Below are 19,892 nucleotides of genomic sequence, written 5' to 3'. Positions count from 1 at the left end.
AGGGTTTCAAACATATCATGCTAGAACGATGCCATTTAGTGAATAATAAATTATTATTATTATTATTATTTTTTTTAATCATTTTCAATCAAGTCATTTAAGCATTCATCACAATCTCATCATATATGTCCGGAAAGTGACTTAAGAACAAAAAGACTCAAAACAGAAAAGAAAACAAAATAAAAGAAAGTAAGAATTTAAGTGAAACGAAAAAGACTTGTTATCCCTTCCCAAACTTAGAAACAAACATTGTCCTCAATGTTAAAGAATTCAGGCATCAACAACGTTATAACAAGAAATAAAGGGATAAAAGCAATGAAATAATTAACAACAAACAAACAAGTAATAAAACTACAACACAGTTGCAAAACAAAACAAAAACCAAACCAAACATATAAACAAATAGAACAGTAAGCCCTAACAACAGTCTTACACATGCAGAAATCCAACCCAAAGAAACGCACAAACCTAATGAAAGCCCAACCCAGACGAGAGCCCAAAAGCGAAGAAAGTAAATAAAACAAAGAAACCAAGTCAGAAGCACAAAGAGCGAGGACTCAGTAAAATAGAAAAAGTGGGCCCTGAAGTCTCGACACCTGTGAGTCACGGGATACAAAGTGAGAGACGTGTCGACAAGCAGAGGTCTCTCTCACGTCCCAAAGCCAGAATTATTGGCTTCATAGGAAGGCGTGACGACTTTCGTTTCTCAAAAGCGCTGAAAGGCGGAACTGTAATTAAAGGGGTTGGGGACCAGGTGAGGTGACCTAAGGGGATAGGCCGTAAGGGCCGCGCAAAACGCAGAAGCGCAGTGGCTAGGGTTACGTAAAAACTAACTCTATAAAAGAAGAAGAGAAAGAATTGGGGAAGAACACACAAACTCAGAAACACACAAAAGAGAAAAGTAAGACAAAAGAAAGTAAGAGTTGAAATGGCGTCTTCCTACCCATTCTCGCTGGATCTCAACCTAGCTCCACCGACTCAGACTCGGGGCCAAGCAGTGGCACCAGTGTGGATGCCCTACTTTGCCTCCGCACGGGGGCACGTGACAGTGAATGACTCGATACTGCTGGACAACGATGTTGCCCTTGGAGTTGCTAGAAATCTAGTAACTCCCAAGGATATACGGGTGCTGGGATCAAGGGATGACAACCGGGTCGTGAGCGATGCTCTGGCACTAAGCGTGCAAAGCACTGCAACAGTCGCAAGTGTGGGTCATCGCCTACTTGCGAAGTCCCATGAGGTAGAGGTGCTGAGAGGTCAGTTGGCGGCGGAGCGAAGTATGGTGGAAGAATTCCAGAGTATTATTAAAAGCTTAAAAAGGGAAAGGGCAAGGATAGTGGAGGTGAATCGACACCAGCTGGAGGCGTTGCGGGAAGAGAACAAAAATCTCTCAAAGATGGTAAGTGTTTACGCCCATGACATGAGAAAGCAGCTGGAGGACCTGGACCAACCGGGTAAACGCAAGAAAACAGATCGCGAAAGTAGGTATGCTCAAGCTAAGAGTGCGATCTTTGGGAGCTCGAGTGATGAGCCCCAAGAGGCTGTGCGTGAAGCCCCGGAAGAGGATAGCCATAGGGCTAAACTCAAAGGTCCAATGGCCGAGACACCGAGCACTGTGAAAGAATAATTTCTAATGTATTAGTGGTGTGCCTGGTTGTCTTTGCCCTTTCCGTGTATTTGTTTTTTATTTTATTTTAATTAAATTTTTTTTTTAAAATTTCTCGTTTTCGGAAATAAAAGAAAAGAAAGTTGCAAAAGACAAAGAAGAAAAACAAAACGCACTTCCCAAACTTGAATAAAGGGAATACGACAAACGAAAAAAAACAAAACACGCTTTCCCAACTGAAATAAAACAAAAACGACAAACTGAAAAGAAATCAAAACATAATGCACCAGAAAACAGGGAGGAAAAAGAAAGCAAAGCGAAAGTAGAAATGCTTCCCCTTTTAACCGGACGCAACCGCAAATTGCGCAGGAAATGCAAAGTGGTGTCGGCTCCCTTATGAGCATATGGCTATTTAAACCACTTCTCGGTTGAAAGAAGGAGCATCCTGCATTTCAACCTGCAAACTCAAGAAAAACCATCAAAAAGCCCAGACAGAAAAATCAATGGCATCCCCAGATATGCTTGTTGATGACCTTAACCTTGAGTTGTCCCTTGCACCACCAAATGCCCAGACACGGGCTCCTCCAAACCCTATCTTCCCAAACTCCTCATACCATCATGGCTCGGCCTCAAACTTCTCTGAGGTGGTGCCGCGAAGGGCAGTAATGCCGGAGGGCATGACTGTCAGCAGACTTACAGTTGCAGATCATCTGCATGTGGCGCAGAGGTCTGACCAGATGGCAGTGGACGAGTCCCACAACCTAACCGTGCTCAACGCGGTCTCGGCCACAAATTTGGGCATGCGCCTACTGGCAAGAACACGAGAGTGCGGGGCACTGAGTGAGGAGGTGGCGGCCCTGAAAGCTCTGGTGGCGGACCTGCAGAAGCGGCTCTACAGTGCCAACCAGCATGTAGAGATGCTGCAAAAAAGGAATGATGATCATGTAGAGCTGTTGCAGATTCTACAAGCAAGAACAGACAGAGGCAATTAGCAGAAGCCTCAGGTGGCGCAGAATGCAACAATGAACATGTGATTAGGAATTTAATGTACGCATTTTCACTATTTTGTTTGTAATCAGATGTTATGAAATAGAATAAGCATTCACGCCCAATTCCTGATTGTGCATTAATGAATTGAAAACACTTTCCAAACTTAACAACAAAATAGAAACACAAACAAATAAAAGAAAGAAAGAGTAAGAAAAACAAAGAGAAACAACAAGAAAATCTTAATTACCTTGGTTGGAAAATTGTAACCCTAACTCAAAAGAATAAATAAAATAAATAAATAAAATAAAATAAAAGCAAGTTTGGGTTTAGAGAAACTCCACTTTGAAGCGATTAGGATGACATCAAACTCTTCTATTCACCTTGGGTTGCCTCCCAAGAAGCGCTAAGTTTAAAGTCTTTTGCCGGACTTCCAACATACCATGGTCACTTAGGGGGTTTTGGCTCAATCGCCTCCTTGTGCCGAACATGAAGTTTCTTCAAATCTCTTTGCCATCTAATCAACCCATTTCGTATTCTTTTCTTTTTATGCGCATGAGTAGATTTCAAAAGCAATTTTAAGCGCTTTTCAATACGTGGATTAGATGGAGGAGGCACATATTTAGGATCGGGTGGCCTTCTCATTTGAACATATGATTGGTACTTGGAACATGGATGCTCAGCTTGTCTTCCTCTAGTACTTCAAAAATAGAATAAGACATTAGATTAATTGAAGCACCTAAATCAATTAAAGGTTTCTCAAACAATTTATCATCAATTATACAAGGAATTGTGAAACTTCCTGGATCTTGTAAATTGGGAGGAAGCTTCCTTTGCAAAACAGCAGAAACCTCTTCCGTTAGTGCAACTGTTTCATCATCTTTGAAGTTCCTCTTGTTGGTACAAAGATCCTCCAAGAGAGGAATGTTGACTTGCACCTTCCTACAAGTTTCCAATATGTCCTTGGCATGTTGAATTTTTTTGGAACTCATAAGCCTGTGAGGAAAAGGAGCACGTAAGATTTCTTCATCAGTAGGTTCACGACTTACCTTCTCCTTTCTTGCCCTTCTTGCAAGTTCATGCTTTGGGATCCATTCGGATGAAGAAGCTGCTTGTTTATCTTTCTCTTTGTTGCTTTCATCCTTTTCTTTAGGCTCAGTCACTTGTTCAACCTGCATGTCATCAACATTGTGAATCAAATTTTTAGAACCATCAATTTCACCAATTACCTTACCAGTTCTCAAGGTAACTGCTTGAACATGCTCATGCCCGGTTGGTATCACTGTTTGGTTAGGCATCATCCCAACTTCCCTTTGACTCAAAGCTATAGCAATTTGCCCCACTTGATTTTCTAGATTGGCAATGGCCTTATTCATTTTCTGCATGTGGGTATCATTCCTCTGCATGTGAGTGTCATTCCTCTGCATGATGAAATTATCTGTGTTTCTAACCATTGAAGCAACAATTTCTTCCAAAGTCGGTCCTTGAGGTTGTTGGTAAGATTGTGGTGGAGTGTAATGTTGAGGTTGACCATAAGGTGGACAAGTATTATGTTGGCCTTGATATGGTTGATATGACCCTTGTTGAAAATTTGGATTGTCGGTCCACCAGAAGTTTGAATGATTTCTCCACTCCGGATTGTATGTTTGTCGGAAATATTCATTCATAGGCAACTCATTATGAAATGAGCCAAAAACATTTGCTTCCTCCATCACAAATTTATTGGAGTATTCTTGCATAGTAAGTTCCACAATTTCAGTTGCGGCTGCCATTGGTGATGGTGGAGATGACTCGTCGGATGTTCCTATAAGAAAAGAAAAAAAACAAAAACAAATCAAGATAAAATGAAACAACAATCAATAAAAAAAAATAAAACTAAGTACTCTAAATATACTCAAACAAAACAGATAAGCAACCGTGCCAGTTCCCCGGCAACGGCGCCAAAAATTGTTGCATTCCTAAGAGGACACAAATTAATGTGCAAACAACCAATTAAAAATACCCGCAAGTGCACGAATCTATTGAAGTATAGATTATGTAAGTACGGGGTCGATCCCACGAAGAACTTGTCGGCTTCCTATAAGTTCTAATTTGAGTACGTAAAGAACACTTAATTGACACACCACAAATGCACAAATGCAAAATGGAAACTAAAAATGAGTAAAGAAGTGTAAAAGAAATGAAACAACACAAGAAAACTAAACAAAAACACAAACAGCATTTTCTATCACCCTTTTATCACCCATTTATCACCTATGAACAGTGCTAAAGCGACCGGTCGTCAGGTAAAAGCGACCGGTCGTTTTTGGGCAGATTCGAAACTCAAAATTTGACTTGAAAAGCGACCGGTCGTCAGGTAAAAGCGACCGGTCGTTTTTGGGCAGATTCGTTTTCTCTGTTTTTCAGTTTCGACCTCTGTCCAGTGTTTTACCTATAACTTTCCAACCGTATGTCCACAATTCACGTTCTTTATACGGTTGGATTCAGCACAGAAAATGGAAGAACACAACGCGGACCAAAAGTCCAAAATAATTACAGAAAGAAATAAAATTCAGTAACAAAGACACGTAACGTGTCAAACACGCAACTCACACACACATTGGGGGGGGGGGGGGGGTTTTGATTTAGTTCAAGTGATCTATTTCTATTGCATGTAAGTAAATGGACTTCGAATTTAAATGAGAATGGAAGAGATGAATTATCAAGATGTGAAATCAAAATGTAACAAACACTAGGGTTTCGGAATCCACCCTAAACAATTCTACCCAAGTTCATGAATACTCAAGTGATGAACTCTAAACGTGTTGATGAAGATGTTCGCAATCAAGACCATGGGTCGTGGCTCAAGACGCATTGATTCTCTCTAATATACGTAAAGTGCATGGTTCGTGCTACAATACTTGTTAGTAAAGTCAAAGACAAAACATAGACATCCCTAAATGGCTTGTCTACCACCTTGTTACTTTTCCTTGTTTTCATATTCCTTGTTTTAGGGATGGAAACTCTCCATGTTTCCCTCCATGTCTTGTGCATTGTTTGTAACTAATAATCACCTTGTATACTTGTATATCTAACCCTTCACTAAGTAAGAAACTCAATTGGCAGATTTGAATTCTCTGCAAAACCTATCTTGTTCTTCTTATTATACATTCTCAACTCTCTCAATTACACTATCTTTGGCATGGTATCAGAGCAATCGATTTTGGTTGCCTCTGCATAACCTTGTTCTTGCCTAAATCTCTACCTATCCTTGCCCATAATTTGCTGTTATATTATTCCTACCTCATACTTTGCCTTGCCTCAAAATTGGTCTTGATCACAAGCCCTTTTTTGTGCTCTTGTTTGCTGAAGTTTTAAGCTATTTCTTCCTCTACATCCTTTTATATACTTACCTCATGGGTGACACCAACGACTCCATCAACGACTCCACGGACGACTCCTCTAAAATCGACTCCACCAAGATCGACTCCACAACACCACCACCACCCCGGTCCTCTCATGACTACTCTCCAATTACTCCTGATAAGTTGGATGGGTCCAACTATCCTGCATGGTCTCGTAGTGTTCGCTTGGCCATCACTGCTCGTCGTATGGCTGGTTTCATTAATGGTAAAAAGATTGCCCCTGCCATTGATGATCCTAGCTATGAAGCTTGGGATGAAGACAACTGTTTGGTGCAGTCATGGCTCCTCAACTCCATGACCAAAAATGTACGTGCCTTATTTGATCACTGCTCAACGGCTTATGCGGTGTGGGACGCAGCTCGGAAGACATATACTGTCACACAGAATAGCTCCAAGTTGTACCAACTCCGTCGTCAGTCAGTCACCACCTCTCAAAGTGGTGAACCTGTGAATGTATTCTACGAAAAATTACACATAATATGGCAGGAAATTGACAGCCTCCGTCCCTGCAAACATACCAATCCCGATGATGTGGCTCTTCACCAACAAGCACTTGAGGTGGAACGTGTGTACGATTTTTTGGGAGGACTCGATCCCAACTTTGATTCCGTTCGTAGTCGGATTCTTGCCATGAATCCGCTTCCAGCAGTCATTGAAGCTTATGCACTAGTGGTAGAAGAAGATAATCGCCAATCTTCCATGCTTGGCGGTGGGAGTGCAATGGCGGTCAAGCCATATCGGCCACCACACCGTACGTCCTCCGGACTTCCCCCCCGGGGTCCCAAAACTGACAATGCAAAGGGAACTGAGAAGTGCACTCATTGTGGTGGTGATCATCTTGTTGAGAAGTGCTTCAAGCTTCATGGTTATCCTGAGTGGTGGGATGCTTTCAAATCCCGCAACAAAACACCCAAGGCAGCATGTGTTATAACTACCGATGCCTCTCCATCTTCCACCCTACTCTCCGACTCCGAATCAGGTACACAACCCACTACATGGATAATTGACACAGGTGCCACTGATCATATGACTTTTGACTCTACTATGTTTTCCACAATATCTTCTAAGTCTCGTCATCCTTACATCACTAGTGCCAATGGAGTCCCCTCTAATGTTGCTGGTGAAGGAACTATATCACTTTCCCCTTCCTTATCTTTATCTCATACACTACTTGTTCCCTCCATCAATTGCAATTTGCTGTCTGTTGGAAAATTACTTGACTCACATAACTGTTATGCCACATTCTATCCTTCCCATTGTCTTTTTCAGGACCTCACGACTCACGCGACGATTGGGCATGGTAAACGAAGAGGGGGGTTGTATTCCTTGACGGTCTCTTCACCACCAAGGGCAGCTCATACTCAAGGTTCCAGCTCACAAGCTCGCAATCAACATCAGATTTGGCTTTGGCATCGTCGTCTAGGACATCCATCCTTTGGCTATCTTCAACGTTTGTTTCCGTCTTTGTTTCGTGGCCTAGATCATTCTCAGTTTCAGTGTGAAACCTGTGTATTGGCCAAAAGCCATCGAACTGTTTTTCCCTTAAGTGATAATAAAACGGAATTCCCTTTTGATTTGGTTCACTCTGATGTTTGGGGTCCTGCTAAAGTTTCTTCCAATGGCAAAAGATGGTTTATTACATTTATTGATGATTGTACTCGCATGACTTGGGTATATTTACTAGCTCATAAAAGTGACGTTTCCGCTGCAATCCGTGAATTTCATGCTATGATTACCACACAGTTCCAAGCTTCCATCAAAGTATTCCGGTCTGATAATGGTGGGGAATATGTGAACAATGTCTTGGCACATTTCTTTCGAGACCAAGGCATCATTCATCAAACCTCCACATCTTTCACTCCGCAACAAAATGGTGTCGCAGAGCGAAAGAATCGACAATTACTTGAGGTTACTCGTGCTTACATGCTGGATAAATCGGTCCCTCACTACTTATGGGGACATGCCCTTCTTTCTGCAGTATATGTAATTAATCGAGTGCCGAGTAGTGTTTTGAAGTTTGAAACTCCACTGAACACCTTGGCTCGTCATGTCTCTCTTCCTACAGTCCTCAAGCTGCCTCCTCGCATATTTGGTTGTGTTGTATATGCTCATGTTCCATCTCATCAAAGAAGTAAGCTGGACCCTTGTGCCATTCGATGTGTGTTCGTTGGGTATGGATCAACTCAAAAGGGATACAAGTGTTACCATCCTCCTACTCGTAAGCTCTTTGTCACTATGGATGCCACATTTCATGAAGATTTATCCTACTTTAAAGCTGCTATGCCCCCTTCTCTTCAGGGGGAGAGAAGGAATGAAGAGAAGGAAGAAAAGGAAGAAAATATCCAACTCTGTGACAAAACGACCGGTCGCAACCCAGAAGCGACCGGTCGCTTTCCTGAAACGACCGGTCGCACTGACCACAGCGACCGGTCGCATTGCTCCAGCGATGATGAAGATCGACTCTGTGACAAAACGACCGGTCGCAACCCAGAAGCGACCGGTCGCTTTCCTGAAACGACCGGTCGCACTGACCACGACCGGTCGCCTTGCTCCAGCGATGATGAAGATCGACTCTGTGACAAAACGACCGGTCGTAATCCAGAAGCGACCGGTCGTCGTGACAAAACGACCGGTCGCACAGAATCCAGCGACCGGTCGCCAAGCACCAGTGAACTTCAAAATTTGGACAGCGATGAAGGTATTGGAAAATTGTCGTTCTTATTTGGTGAAGATCCCGGAGGAGACAATTCAAATGGTTGCTGCGATCAACAACAAAATACAACCCCTTCTTCTCAACCATCGGACCAGTCGTCTCGTGATGAGGAAACACTTGAGGTAATTCCCGAAGCACCTAATGCTATACCATACACTCTCCCACCTAGGACCACTAGAGGAAAACCCAAGCCTCAATATTGTCCTGACCTTACTGCCAAATCTAAATATCCCATTAATAACCATGTTTCAACTCATAGATTGTCAAAGTCATATGCATCATTTGTCAATCAATTATCTACTGTATGTGTTCCAAATAAGTGGCAGGATGCTATAACAGATTCCAGATGGGCTGAAGCAATGGCGATTGAAATGGAAGCTCTGGAAAAGAATTCTACATGGGAAATGGTCCAGTTGCCACAAGGGAAGAAACCAGTTGGATGTCGGTGGATATACACCATTAAATACAAAGCTGATGGATCCATAGATCGATACAAAGCTCGATTAGTGGCCAAAGGGTATACACAAACATATGGAATTGACTACCAAGAGACATTTGCACCTGTTGCCAAGATCAATACCGTACGTGTTCTCATGTCATTGGCTGCAAACCTTGATTGGCCACTTTTGCAGTATGATGTAAAGAATGCATTTCTTCACGGGGAATTGCAAGAAGAAGTGTATATGGAACCACCACCAGGGATCTCCATGGCACTTGGTCCCAACACCGTGTGCAAGCTGAGAAAATCATTATACGGGCTAAAGCAGTCACCACGAGCCTGGTTTGGAAAATTCACAGATTCTATGAAGCGCTTTGGGTACACTCAGAGCCACTCGGATCACACTTTATTCTTAAAGCGTCGTGGTGACAAACTTACGGCCCTTATCATCTATGTTGATGATATGGTGGTTACCGGTAATGACAATGAAGAAATGAAGAATCTGCAGAAGCTCCTTGCTAGTAAATTTGAGATGAAGGAATTAGGTGAGTTACAATATTTTCTTGGCATAGAAGTTGCTAGATCAACACATGGCATATTTCTATCCCAACGAAAATATGTGTTAGACTTGTTAACAGAAACTGGAATGCTTGATTGTAAGCCAGCTGACACACCTATTGAGCAGAACCACAAGTTAGGGATGTATCCAGACCAAGCACCCACTGACAAAGAAAGGTATCAAAGATTGGTTGGGCGACTGATTTATCTATCACACACACGCCCCGACATAGCTTATGCTGTGAGTATGGTGAGTCAGTTTATGCATCAACCAAGTGAGGCACACATGAATGCAGTAACTCGGATCATGAGGTACTTGAAGGCTGCCCCTGCCAAAGGGTTGATATTCTCCAAACATACACATATGAACCCAGAAGGATACACAGATGCGGATTGGGCAGGATCCATCACAGATAGACGTTCTACTTCTGGATACTTTACATTTGTGGGGGGCAACTTAGTCACTTGGAGAAGTAAGAAGCAAAAAGTTGTGGCTAGATCAAGTGCTGAAGCAGAATTTAGGGGAATGGCTCAAGGAGTTTGTGAATTGCTCTGGTTACGGAAATTACTGAAGGATCTGGGAATTAAACCATTGAAAGCTACAAACTTGTACTGCGACAATAAATCAGCTATCGAGATAGCACATAACCCAGTACAACACGACCGTACCAAACATGTGGAAGTCGACCGACACTTCATCAAAGAGAAACTAGAAAGGGGTATAATCAAGTTTCCTTTTGTAAACTCGGAAAACCAACTTGCTGACATCTTGACGAAGGCCGTATCAAGTAAAGTTTTCCATGACTCACTGGACAAGTTGGGCATGCGTGATATCTTTGCACCAACTTGAGGGGGAGTGTTAGTAAAGTCAAAGACAAAACATAGACATCCCTAAATGGCTTGTCTACCACCTTGTTACTTTTCCTTGTTTTCATATTCCTTGTTTTAGGGATGGAAACTCTCCATGTTTCCCTCCATGTCTTGTGCATTGTTTGTAACTAATAATCACCTTGTATACTTGTATATCTAACCCTTCACTAAGTAAGAAACTCAATTGGCAGATTTGAATTCTCTGCAAAACCTATCTTGTTCTTCTTATTATACATTCTCAACTCTCTCAATTACACTATCTTTGGCAATACTTGTGCCCTCCTCATAACCGAACCTAGGTATGGTTCGTACTTCGATTCAATTACAAGGAGAACCCATTAAGTTCAAAGAGAATATGAACATCACAAGAATCCTAATAGCATGATGTTTACATTAGGTATTCAAGAAACCAATTCACATGGATGATTCTTACTTCATCCATTTATTGCTTAGGATAACATGAGGATACACATAATCCCAACAATCTCAAGAAGCATGCTTTCAAAGGTGATCAATCAAAGAAGAACATACATCAAGGATAGATTAATTTGGTGAATTGGAATTCATCAACAATATCTAGAAATTCATACACTCAAGCATCAAAACAATAAGGTATTCATGTTTAGGGCTTCAACCTAAGCCCTAGCTATGGAGTTTAGTTGCTCATACTTATTCCAAATACAAACTCAAAATAAAATTAGAAAGAGTTTACAGATTTTCAGAAAATGATGAAAGCTTCAAGATCATCAATGGTGGAAGTCTTCTTCTCCACTTTTCTTGGCTGCACCTTGGCTTTCTCTTAGCTCCAACTCTCCAAAATCTGCTCTCAATGTGTAGACTGATGGAATAGCCTCTCTCTCCCGTTGCAAAGCTCCCCCAAATCAGAGTGCCCTTTGACTTCTCCTCCCTCTCTCCTCCTTTCCAGCTTTTACCTTTTAATATAAAACTACCACCTTTGATAAAGCCTTAGCCCATTGTCCCCTTGCCATCATGAAGCTTTGTCCTCACAAAGATGCCAATTGCTTCAGAAATTATCTCAAAGCTAAGGTAACTTCTTGTTACCAAGAGTTATGGTAACAAGAAAATCAAAATAACACAAAGGAGGTAAAAGCTGGCCAAGTTCGGATTTCCAGAGCTGTGGTAACATGCTGGATTGGTTGGATAGGCAATACTTGTCCAATGGAGCTCAAATTTGGATATGTTGTAGTTAACATCCATTGGAACAAGTCTCATGAAGATCATGACTTCATCCGAGCACCAGAGCATGTTGATCCCAGGCCAAGAAGTTGACCTACGAAAATGAACAAAAACAGAATTTATAACTAATAACGCACTTTTAGCTCATTTTCATTCCAACCAAGGTAGAATCTAAGAAAACACAAAAAGGAAGTAAAAAGCTATAAAATGTCAAGAACTAACTCAAAATAGTGGGTGAATAACATGAAAAATCATGTATAAAAATGAACCGAACAACACTTCAACTTTGAACAGTATTAACGACACGATCACGAACTGGTGCAGAAGGCAATGTCAAATAATATAACCTCTCTATCCATTTACCATGCCCAAATTGCCACGTAAGTCTTGAGATTCTGAAAAGAGTAATGTGTAGGATAGAAAGTAGCAGAAACATTAAGTGTATCAAGTAATCGACCAACAAACAACAAGTTACAATGGATATTGGGAACTAGTAATGCACGAGACAAGGACAGAGTAGGAGTGAGAGAGACTGTGCCCTCACTAGTAATTGGAGAGGGCAAGCCATTAGCACTAGTTATGTATGGGTTACGGGTGTTACTAGACAACTCATCAAAAGATGTAGCATCATAAGTCATATAATCAGAAGCACCAGTGTCAATTATCCAAGTATTGGAGCCAGTGCCTAGAATATAGTTAGAAACACACAAATTTGCATAGCAACAACACCAACAATGAAGTTATCACCCATGATTGCAGCAGAAACAGATCACGATAGAGTACACAACGGAACACAGTAGAGGCACAAATATGGCAGATGCACGAAGACAGGAATGACACGAACACAGTAGAGGCACGAACACTACAACACATCACACAAACCCAGAAGGGCACACACGGCATTGGTAGAAAAAAAAAATGAGGCTAGAACATGGGTGGGCACAACACACAGGTCACCAGAATATCTGCAATGATGCCAAGTCAAACAATATGGGTAGAATATTTTCAGATATATTTCATTCTCCAAAAGAAGGTATTTATAATACAAGGTTGTATCCCTAGTAGGGTTATACAAGGAAATAAAATAAAATCCTAATTACACAATATCTGTACAAAAAGCGCACCATTAGAAGAGAAAAGAGTTTCTTACGTTTACTTGTCTTTAAGGGTGTTAATTCGTGCCTCGCCCTGGTACTCTTTCACTTTGATGCGAGTGTGGTGGTGGAGGATATTCTTCACTTGAATCTTGAACGTGCCTCCCTGCAAAACCGTGGCTTGAAACGCATTCCACTCATCCTCCTCGGACAGATCGGGCAATGTTGCCATATGATGGTCACGATGCATCTCGTAGAAGCCTGAGATTAGTTGCGTCCTTTAGCTCGAGCGTCACCACATTGGTCTTTGGGAGAAACAAATCTACCTTCATTTTGAAAGGCTCCAATGAGTCCTCAAATGCTTCAATGGCGTTGTCCCATGGGGCTCGGATGGCTGCATCCCTTTCATATTTAAATGGGACAGCGGCTTTGAGGCTCACATGTTTGAAGCAAGACAACTTGTCAAATTTTAAAAAACAAAAAACAAAACGAAAATCTCGACTAATCAAAGAATATGATGAAAAACAACCACAAAAGAAAAATATTTTTCCCTTTATCAAAAAAGAAAAAGCTTTTCCCTTATTGTTGAAAACTAAATGATTATGAGCTCTGGAAATATGTAGAGGAAGTAAATAATTGAGTATTTAACCTAGAAACTAGCTACCTGAGTAATTAATTGGGGTCTAGATTGCTAATTTAGCTGAGTGTTTATCTATTTGATTACTAGAAAATTGCTGAGTGTTTCTTTTTTCTAAGGTCATATTCGTACAAGAACTTAGGGACATAGGGGATTTATCACAGAGAGAGATCAAATTTGATGACTGATGATCTTAATTTCAATTTAAGTTCAGGAACTATACAGAACTTATTGGACATCTACTTGTCATTATTTCATGTTTATCATGTATACTAAGGCCTCGTTTGGTGGCACGGATAGGATATGACTGGATTTAACTTTGTATTTTGGATTGGACCGGTTAAGACTGGACCAGACTTTGAGTCTATCGTTCGATGTTATACCTACTTTGGACTGGACTGGATAAAATATTTTTTGAAATTTTGGAGAACAGAATAGCAAAATAGAAGGGAAACTGTTGAAAAGTAAATTGCTCCCTAATTTCTCATTAGTGAACAGTTTACTTAGCTTAGTTCATTTCTGTTTTTTAGCTGAGTGAGTTTTATGTATGCTTGTGCTCATATGCCAAGTGTAAGGAGCAGATTAGTCAGTTAGCTTTCAACGGCTCTTAGGCCTTGTGCTGCCATGTGTCATATCCACATTGGCTCTTGTAATTGAATTAATCGGCTGATGTAATGAGAGAATGAGAATATATACAAAAGGTGTGATCTCTGCAATGTACTGTAGATTGCATCTGAGAATATTTCCAATTTCAGATTTTCTCTTCTTAGCTCTCTCTCTCTCTCTCTCTCCCTTCCCACGAGCTTCCTTGCCAATCCAAATTTCAACATGGTATCAAGAGCGAAGGTTGGATCTGGATAGTGGGCGTTGAAGCTGTGTGAGCTGAGTTTGGAAATTTCAACGAAAATTTTCAAACTCCGATCGATCATCGATTCTGGTCTCAAATGGCTGGGTCAGGTGGTAGTGATCTTCGGGCTCCAATATTCAATGGTGATAACTATGAATTTTGGAAGATCCGAATGAGAACTATTTTCAAGTCGCATGGAATCTGGGATCTAGTTGAAAAGGGTCTTGAGATTTCAGACTCGAAAGGGAAGAAGGTTGATGAAGAAGGGTCATCAGAGTCAGAGAAGGTGTCTCTGTTAATGAAGGATGCTAAGGCGCTTGGGATTATCCAAGGGGCTGTCTCAAATGACATTTTCCCTAGGATTTCGAATGAAGAAACCTCAAAGGGTGCGTGGGATATTCTTCATCAGGAGTTCCATGGTGACAAACAGGTCAGATCTATCAAACTTCAAGGTCTGAGACGTGATTTTGAGTACACAAGGATGAGGGATGATGAGACCTTGTCAATGTACCTCACTCGTTTACTTGAGCTGGTAAATCAGATGAAGGGCTATGGGGAAGATCTATCCAAAGGCAGGTTAGTTCAAAAACTGCTCATTAGCCTAACCAAGGAGTTTGATCCTGTTTGCTATGTCATTGAACAAACCAAGGATATTGAGGCTATTGAGGTACAAGAAGTAATTGCTGCACTGAGGGGATTTGCTCAACGTTTAGATAGGCACTCTGAAAGCACCACTGAGAAAGCTTTCAGCAGTATGAGCATAAATCAAAAAGGGTCTCAGTCTCGTTCTGGTTTTGGTAATAACAAGTCGAAGAAAAACTGGAAATCGAAGGACAAGAAATGGGACTCTAAGTTTCAGAATAATACTCATCAAGGTGGAAAGAATGGCCAAGGAGACAAAGCTGAACAAGCTAAGGGAAAATGTAAGCACTGTGATAAGCTTCATTATGGTGAATGATGGTTTAAAGGAAAGCCAAAGTGCTATGGGTGCAATCGTTTTGGGCATCTCATTAAAGACTGTGAATCAAACAAGACTGAGAGACTTGCAAACTTGGCTAGTAAGGTAACAGAACCTGCTACTATGTTTTATGCTTGTCATTCAGCTACTATTGGAAGAAATATGAATGTTTGGTATGTGGACAGTGCTTGTAGTAATCATATGACTGCTCATGAGTCCTTGCTTATTGATATAGATAGAAGTGTGAACTGTAAAGTTAAGATGGGTACTGGTGATTTGGTACAATCAATAGGCAAAGGTACTTTGGCTATAGATGTGCAAGGGGTTACTAGGTACATTAGGGAAGTCATGATTGTACCTGGTTTGGATGAGAATCTGCTAAGTGCAGGACAGATGATAGAACATGGGCATTGGTTGGTGTTTGGTGATAATGAGGTTAAGATTTATGAAGACAAACAGTTGAAAGAGTTGATTGCTAGAGTGCAAATGAAAGGGAACAGATGTTTTCCCTTAGATTTCAAATATGTGAATCCTCCAATGGCAAATAGAGCAACACTGGAAGAATCTTCCTGGTTGTGGCACAGAAGATATGGTCACCTAAACTACACTAGCCTATTGCTGCTACAAGAGAAAGACATGGTGCAAGGCTTGCCGAAGCTGCAAGGATCTGAGAAAGTCTGTTCTGGTTGTGCTATAAGCAAGAGTCACAGGAACTCATTTGATAAAGAGAAGGCATGGAGAGCTACTCAACCACTTGAACTGATTCACTCAGATATATGTGGTCCAATGCAAGTTACCACTCTTGGAGGGAATAGGTATTTTCTCACTTTTATTGATGATCACACACGAATGTGCTGGGTGTTTTTCTTACAGCACAAGTCTCAAGCATTCAACATTTTCAAAAGGTTCAAAAGCATGGTTGAACTGCAGAGTGGTTATCAAATTAAAAGGCTAAGAAGTGATAGGGGTGGAGAATATACCTCACTGGAATTTTCAAAGTTCTATGAAGAATTGGGGTTAGAAAGACAACTAACTGTAGCTTACTCTCCACAACAGAATGGTGTTGCAGAGAGGAAGAATCGTACAGTGGTAGAAATGGCAAGAGCCATGATGCATGAGAAGCAGATTCCATTGAAATTCTGGGCAGAAGCTGTGAACACAGCTATCTATCTACAGAATCGAAGTCCAACAAGTGCTTTGGACAACACAACACCATTTGAGAAGTTCAGTGGGAGAAAACCAGGTGTTAAACATTTGAGAGTATTTGGCTCACTGTGCTATATCCATATTCCTTCTCAGAAAAGACACAAGCTGGAGGAAACTGGAATGAAGGGAGTCTTTCTTGGATATGGAATCTGTGAAAAAGGATATAGGATTTTCAATCTAGAAACTAAAAAGATTGAACTCTCAAGGAGTGTTATCTTTAATGAGAAAGCAATGTGGAATTGGGAGTTGAATGAAGAAGTACAAGTGACTATTCCATGGCATGAAGAAGAAAGTCCAAGAATATCAGAATTTGGTTCATGTTCTAATGAATCACTTCAGTTTGCTCAATCTCCACAGAGATCACAAGTGGTTAATGAGCTGCAAACTTCTATGGAATCAGCTACACATGATTCATCAGTTTCAATCTCTGAAATTTTTGATCATACTCCACAAAAATGGAAGAACTTAAGTGAAGTCTATGCTCAATGCAAAATGAGCATTATTGAACCAGAAAGTTACAATGAGGCAGCTCAAGATGATGCTTGGAACAAGGCCATGAATGAGGAGATATCAATGATAGAGAAGAATTCCACTTGGGAATTGGTTGACAGACCAAGTAGCAAACCAATTGTGGGAGTGAAGTGGATATATAAAACAAAGCTCAATCTTGATGGCTCCATTCAAAAGCACAAGGCAAGACTTGTAGCCAAGGGTTACACATAGAAACCAGGGATTGATTTCAATGAAACCTTTGCTCCAGTAGCAAGGTTAGACACTATTAGGACTCTCATTGCTCTAGCTGCACAGAAAAGCTGGAAATTGTGTCAATTGGATGTCAAATCAGCCTTCTTGAATGGCATTCTTGAAGAGGAAGTTTATGTAGACCAACCCGAAGGCTTTGTGATTAAAGGAGCTGAGGATAAAGTGTATAGATTGAGAAAAGCTCTCTATGGACTCAAACAGGCTCCAAGGGCCTGGTATAGTGAAATAGACACTTACCTAACTGAGTGTGGTTTTCATAGGAGTCCAAGTGAAGCAACTCTTTATGTAAGAACCAAAGAAGATGGTGAAACACTAATTGTGTCAATCTATGTAGATGACATAGTGTATACTGGAAGCAGTGATGGAATGATGGAAGAATTCAAGGCTGAAATGATGAGCAAGTATGAAATGTCAGATTTAGGCCTTCTTCACCATTTCCTTGGCATGGGAGTAACACAAAATGAAGGGAGCATCTTCATTCACCAGAAGAAGTATGCTCTAACCTTGCTGGATAAATTTGGGCTCAAGGATTGCAAATCTGTGAGCACTCCTTTGGTTGCTACTGACAAATTACAAAGGGAGGATGGATGTGAAGCTGCAGATGAAAGCTTGTACAGAAAAATTGTTGGAAGTCTTTTATACTTAACTGCAACCAGGCCTGACATTATGTTCTCTGTTAGCCTACTTGCAAGGTTCATGCACAGTCCTTCAAAGAAGCACTATGGAGCTGCCAAACGAGTTCTAAGGTACATACAGGGAACAATTGATTATGGAATTGAGTATGCAGCTGGAAAATCTGCATTCTTAATTGGATACTGCGATAGTGACTGGAGTGGATCTGAGGAAGACATGAAAAGCACCTCAGGATATGCCTTTTCATTTGGCAGCGGTGTGTTCTCGTGGGCCTCAGTTAAACAGCATAGTGTAGCTCTTTCTACAGCAGAAGCCGAGTATGTGAGTGCAGCTGTAGCAACCTCACAGGCCATTTGGCTTAGGTTCGTTCTTGAAGACTTTGGGGAAGAACAGACCACTGCTACTACTCTATTCTGTGACAACACTTCAGCTATAGCCATGTCTAAAAATCCTATTTTCCACCAGAGAAGCAAGCATATTCGAAGGAAGTTTCATTTCATCCGAGATGCAATTCAAGATGGTGAGATTGATTTGGTTTACTGCAAAGGTGAAGAACAAATTGCTGACATCTTTACCAAGGCTCTTCCCAAGGACAGATTCAGTTATTTGAGAAGCTTGCTTGGAGTGAAATCAGTTAGCAATTTAGAAGGGAGTGTTGAAAAGTAAATTGCTTGTCATTATTTCATGTTTATCATGTATACTAAGGCCTCGTTTGGTGGCACGGATAGGATATGACTGGATTTAACTTTGTATTTTGGATTGGACCGGTTAAGACTGGACCAGACTTTGAGTCTATCGTTCGATGTTATACCTACTTTGGACTGGACTGGATAAAATATTTTTTGAAATTTTGGAGAACAGAATAGCAAAATAGAAGGGAAACTGTTGAAAAGTAAATTGCTCCCTAATTTCTCATTAGTGAACAGTTTACTTAGCTTAGTTCATTTCTGTTTTTTAGCTGAGTGAGTTTTATGTATGCTTGTGCTCATATGCCAAGTGTAAGGAGCAGATTAGTCAGTTAGCTTTCAACGGCTCTTAGGCCTTGTGCTGCCATGTGTCATATCCACATTGGCTCTTGTAATTGAATTAATCGGCTGATGTAATGAGAGAATGAGAATATATACAAAAGGTGTGATCTCTGCAATGTACTGTAGATTGCATCTGAGAATATTTCCAATTTCAGATTTTCTCTTCTTAGCTCTCTCTCTCTCTCTCTCCCTTCCCACGAGCTTCCTTGCCAATCCAAATTTCAACAGAAACAAACGTTAAATTGAAACAAAAGAAAACATCGATTGTATGAAGCTATGAAAATTGAAAGATTCACAACAAGAAAATCTGAACATTTTTTAACGAAGAAATCAACCCCAGATCGTGAATACCCATGGCACACAACCACACAAACACAACATGAATACCCAGAAAACAAACAAATCAACCCCAGATCGTGAGCCTAAACAAGACCAAAACGACACCCAAATTTCCCAAAACCAAACCCTATTTGCACAATAAACACCGATTTGAGATCAGCAAGAAAACCCCAGATCACACAAATAATGACAAAAAAACAAAAATAATAAGAGAGAATAGGATGAGAACGGAAAATACCAGGAGATTGCGAGATTGGATTTGACAGAATCAAAGATTTTGAGAAGGCATGAGAAAGGAGAAGAGAGAGAGAGAGAGAGAGAGAGAGAGAGAGAGAGAGAGAGAGAGAGAGAGAGAAGAAGGCAAAACCATAGAACATACGATGTGAAGGAGGCTGAGGGAGATGACGAGGAGCTTGCGTTCACAAAGATGAAGAGGAGCTCGCATTCGCAGAGATGAAGAGAAGCTCGCGTTCGAGGAGAGGAAGAGGAGCTCGTGTTGTTGTAAACCCACGTCTGAGGTTGGGTTCCAGAGCCGTAGGTATTTGGGACTTGGATCCAAGGTCCAATATCCAGTCTATGATACAATTAAGGCCATCAAACAACAAACTAGACCC

The sequence above is a fragment of the Prunus avium genome, chromosome 7 (assembly GCF_965620075.1).
Source record: "Prunus avium chromosome 7, drPruAviu1.hap1.1, whole genome shotgun sequence".
NCBI lineage: Eukaryota > Viridiplantae > Streptophyta > Magnoliopsida > Rosales > Rosaceae > Prunus > Prunus avium.
The sequence above is the reverse complement of the archived record's forward strand: the minus strand, read 5'-3'. Positions refer to the sequence as shown.